We start from the raw sequence: 5,781 nt of genomic DNA on the forward strand, positions 1-5,781 counted from the left end.
TTTTTTAATGAATTCGATTAAAAATAAAGGCACCCGGCCCGGCCCACAGTGGCGGCTGGCCAGTAGAGGGCGATAGGGCGCCGCCCTCCCAGTTTCCCCTGTGTTTTTAATTTTTATTTTAAAAAATAAATAAATAAAATTAACAATAATCACATATTCTAAGTTAATTGTATGTTTTGTAACAAAAATAAATCATATATATATATATATATATATATATATATATATATATATATATATATATATATATATATATATATATTGGTCTCTGCCGATCTCTGCCGGTCTCTGCCGAGCGGTGGAGGCTGTGTGCTGTTTTTCAATCGCCCAAACAGGACGGGACCAGTTGTCCAATTGCTGACAAGAAAATCAAAGGGTAGGAATGGGAATGTATCCAATCAGCGTCGACGTTGTTTCAGAACGTTTCAGAAGCATGATGGGCGATAGAGCTACCGCCAAGGCTTTCGTTGGTGTTCGGTAGAACTCGGAGAGTCTTGACTCCAGCACGTTTTTGGTCGTGACTCGTGACGGTCATGACGCAGACGTAGACATGGACGCCAGTGCGCCTACAACATGGATACCGGATCTCAGCAGCCACTGAATTCAGTTCGGTCTCTTCTCCAGTATCCGTTCGAGAGGAGAACTATGGTGGAAAAACTTAATGTCAAAGAGCTTGGACCAGATCAGCCCGACGTAAAGATAAGCCAGCAGGACAAGGAGAAGGGTAAACTGTACACACGACGCTTCTCCCAAAATTGGTACACCAGGAAGCAGTGGCTAGCTGGATGCAATCACGCTAATGCGTTATTTTGCTTTCTGTGTTTGTTATTCAAAACAGCTGGGATCCACAGAAGGTGGATGTGGAACTTGTGTCTCATTGGGGACTCCATTCATTCTCTGACTGAGGAATGCAGCGCATCAGTGCAGCAGCCAACAAACGGAGGACGTTTGGCCAGGGAGAACAGTAGCTGGGTGCAGAGGTAAGCTGTACATTACATTTCTGTAAACAAGACAATCGGAATCAGAAATCCTTGGTTGTCCCACAAACCGGGACATTTGTTTAATAACATGTACATTGTATAATGAGCAATAATTGTAAAAACTAATTTCAACACACATACCTATTATACATATTTAATCATGTAAATGTGTATTTCAAGTAAATTTGTACATACATCAATCTGATTCCATTTTACTTGTTACACTTCTGCTGCAGCAAACAAATTTCCCAGCTTTTGGGACAATAAAACATTTCTGATTCTCAATTAGATGTTTTTACCTCAAATGTAAAAACATCTGATTGAGAATCAGAAATGTTTTAATGTCCCAAAAACTGGGAAATATGACATTTGTAAGAGGATAATGATGACATTATTTCCTATGAAAGTGTTTCCTATGTACTTATCTGTTGTTTTTTTATTTATCTACTTTAAAGAGGACTAAGACTTTCCTGAGGAACACCATGACACAGGATGGGCTGAATGCTCTTGCCATGCTCTCCATGGAAAAAAAGCTTGTCACAAACATTCCTGACTTCAATAAAAAGCTCATCGAGAGCTTTGCCACTCAGAAGGACAGAAGGGTAAAATTTCTGTACAAATGAGGTAACACACACACACAAATGCATCCACTTGATCTTTGTATAAAGTTGACCTTGGCACAACACTCCAGAAATATTTAACAGTGTAAATTTCTGGCATTTTGTCTAAGTAGTGTTTACTACCATTACTGTAACAGTGACCTGCTCATAATTTTTCGTGTTCACTCAAATGTTGAAATTAAACAAAATGTTTTTGTTACTTGCCTCTTGTATTGCCTATTTACCATTTATGGTCATGTTATTTTATGTGCAATTTAATGCAGTATTTTTCAACCTTGGTCCTCAAGGCAGCTTGCCAATAGTCAGACACACCTGGATTAATCAGTTTGTCCAATGATGTAAGACAGGAAATAAAAGAGCTGTGCTTAATTCAGGAAATAGTGAAGTTGTGCACAAAGCTCAGAAAGCACAAGTTTGTTTTAAAAAAATAGCACAGCCCCACCAAAAATATTTTTCACCAGCCGCCACTGCCGGCCCGTGTCCGAGGTAATCAAACAGTCATTGGCCCGAAGCCCAGCCGTCGGGCCGGGCCGACCCGAGGGCCTAGGGCTTCAGTGCAGGGCTCTACTTCCTATCTCTGGCTCCTTCAAAGGCAGTTCGAAATCTGGGTGTTGTGATTGATGAACACCTGACCTTTAAATATCATGTTGCCTCTGTTACTCGTACATGCCGCTTTGCGCTGTATAACATACGAAAGATCAGACCATACCTAACACAACATGCCACCCAGCTCCTGGTGCAATCTACTGTCATCTCCCGCCTCGATTACTGCAATGCCCTTCTAACTGGTCTTCCAGGCAGTACTGTGAGACCTCTTCAAATGGTCCAGAACGCAGCGGCGCGTCTGGTCTTCAACCAGCCAAAAAGAGCACACGTCACCCCTCTGTTCATTAAGCTCCACTGGCTGCCGCTAGCAGCACGCATCAAATTCAAATTGCTAACACTAGCATACAAAGTCCGAGATGGTACGGCACCCATCTACCTGAATCCTCTTGCAAAGGCTTACGTCTTGGCCCGGCCGCCCCGGTCATCACAGGATCGTCGGCTAACAGTGCCTACACCACGCTCAGGACAATCCAGACTCTTCTCATGCATCGTTCCACAAATGTGGAATGACCTTCCAAGCTCTACCAGAACAGGAGCTTCCTTTTCAATTTTCAAGAAACTCCTAAAGACCCTGCTCATCAGAGAGTATTGTAGAGAAATAGAGTGATATAACGATCTAGAGTGGTATTTTAATATACTGTAAGTAGATCACTTGTTATAATCAGAAGAATAGGTTGTTTTTATCATCAGGGAGTTCATTTAACACTCTGTATTGACCTTGAGACAAGAAAAGAGAGAGTTGGGATCATTTAAGAATTTTATTATAAATTCTACAATCTATCAGGACTAACTCTGTGTTGTTTGGAAATGAATGTGATGTTCGATGTGTGTGTGTGTGTGTGTGTGTGTGTGTGCGTGTGTGTGGTTGGTTCAGACTCCTTAGGCTGACGTCATTGAATCTGGTAGTCTGATTGTTATGACTAGATATCACGAGGCTTATAAAGTGATGACATGAGCTGCTATTTTGCAGTGTAAGTACCCAGTGGGGGCCTCCCAGGTAGATCAGGAAATGCCAGGTCTGAAGACCTCGGATGTGCGCTGGAGCTGGTCGAAACAGCGATCGCAGCGTTTCAAAGCCCGTCTGAAGGGTCGACCCAGGTAACAATCGGCAGCGTCAGCAGGTGCTCTTATTTTGAAAGGATGTCGTCTGGTTGTTAAACGATGAAAATCTCCAACTTCACAGTTCTTAGTTTAAAGAAGAAAACACATCTGGCCAGGCTGTGCTTCTCTTTGGGATGACGGTGAATAGAACTGAAGTCAAAATGGAACTGAACTTAAAATGGCGTTGCCTTGTTTTATATCTCTGAATTGTTGATAAGTTTTAGTAAAGCGGATTGGACACTTTAAGTCAACAAGCCAGATTCTCTTGCGGCAGCCGAAGGCTCTGATTGGTTGGAGCAATGTGTCATGCGTTGGGGGGTCCCGCAGGGGTCGATCCTTGGTCCACTTTTGTTTGCCATTTATCTGCTACCTCTGGGGTCAATCTTTCGTAAACATGGCCCATCATTCCATCTGTATGCTGACGATTGCCAGATTTACTCTCCATTGTGTCAGGAGAAAGGTCACTCTATTCAGTCCTTTGTCTCCTGTGTTAATGAGGTGAAGTCTTGGCTAATGTCCAACTATCTACATCTGAATGAGGGAAAGACAGAGCTCATTGTTTTTCACCCCAACAGCAGGAATGTGGATCGTTATGCTGATCTTGGCCCTCTTTCTCCATATTCAAAACCAGTTGTTACCAGTTTGGGGGTGAAACTTGATGTAGGACTTAAATTTGATGCACACATCAATTCTGTGATCCGGTCCAGTTTCTTTCACCTGAGACGCCTTGCTAAAATCAAGCATATGCTGTCGAGAGCCCACCTGGAGCGGGTACTGCATCCCTTTGTAATTTCTCGGCTTGACTACTGCAACTCTCTATATGCAGGGTTGTGTCAGTCAACACTGCGTTGCCTACAGGTTGTGCAGAACAGCGCTGCCAGGTTCCTGACTGGGACCAGGAAATGGGACCACATCAGTCCAGTTCTGGCCTCCCTGCACTGGCTTCCGATTTCCTATCGCTCACAATTCAAAATACTCGTCTTTGTTTATCATTTCTTCCAGGGTGGTGCTCCCCCCTATCTGGCCACACTCCTGAACAGACATTCCCCATCACGCGCTCTGCGCTCCTCTGACCAAGGCCTGCTCGCTGTCCCTCGGTGTAGGTGTCGTACCCGTGGGGACCGGGCTTTCTCAGTCCTAGCACCGTTACTCTGGAACCAGTTGCCAGCCTCAGTTAGGCTATCCCCTTCTCTGCCAGTCTTTAAGAATCACCTAAAAACACACCTCCTCCGCTTGGCATTTCCAGAACATGCTTGATTATGGCCCTCTATTATGTTGAATCCATTCCACAGTTTTCATTGGTACTCTCAATCCATCCACTCAATCCAATTGTGTTTCACACATTTGTATTTTACCGGAATGTTTCATCTATCTTGTAATTTCCATTTTGTATTTTGTAATTTGTATTTTGTAATTTGAATTTCTTTTATTGTTGATTTATTCAGTATAATTACTTACAAATGTACCATGTTCAGCGCTTTGGGCTTCCTGACAGGGTTGCGGAAGGCGCTTTATAAATAAAGCTTTGATTGATTGATTGATTGATTGATTGATTGATGCGTTGCCATGGGGATGAGTGTCAGTCTGTCTGTGCATGTCGTCCTGTTTACTCATTAAACACATAAATCATGACATCTTTATTTCACAGATCATTCACTTGAATATTATTGATCAACATATGTTTTGCTTAATTTTTAATCACAAATAAAGTACTTTGATTAAGTAAAAGCGTTGTTCTCCCTTCTTCTGGAATGTAAACAGTCTGAGGATCAGACGACCTTGGCGTTTCCTACACGGGTGTTACTGTGTACAGGGGCAGCTGTGTGGAGCTGAAAATAATGAACTTCATAACGTTACAGTATCTAACTAGCACCTTGCCTGCACCCGTCCCCCCTCTCTACCATCCACTCCTTAGTTCCCTCCTCTCCATGACTGATGTCAATGTTGTTGTTGTTATTGTTGTTGTTAGCCTCAAGGGCAATATGTCGATTATCACTTGTAAGTCACTTTGGACCAAAGCGTCTGCTTAATACATAAACATAAACAAACATAAACATCAACAGGTGGTCATATAATAATCAGACTGTTACCAGTCAGTCATTTTTACCTAAAGCTTTTCTGTTTTATTTATAAACAAATCCCAATTCTTCTGTTTAAATGAGTATTTTCTTTATTTTTGGAGTAAAATATTCATTTCATTTCTCAAAAATTAACATTTAGAGGTAAAAACTGTTCTTATTGTTTAAGATTACCCCACATGGCTTCCAGTATCAAATTTAATGCAATGGGGTTTACGGTCCACAGGATGGTGTTAAATCACTTTCAACTGAACCATGATCAAATCCTAAATAATCTTTTTTACCTGGCCTTCATAAATAACATTTGCAGATCTTCTGACTGAACACATTTGTTCTAATGTCATTTGAAATAACTTACTGGCTAACAGATTAAGCTAAATTTGCAATTTGTGACAT

This window comes from Nothobranchius furzeri, chromosome 9 (genome assembly GCF_043380555.1).
Source record: "Nothobranchius furzeri strain GRZ-AD chromosome 9, NfurGRZ-RIMD1, whole genome shotgun sequence".
In the NCBI taxonomy this organism is placed as follows: domain Eukaryota; kingdom Metazoa; phylum Chordata; class Actinopteri; order Cyprinodontiformes; family Nothobranchiidae; genus Nothobranchius; species Nothobranchius furzeri.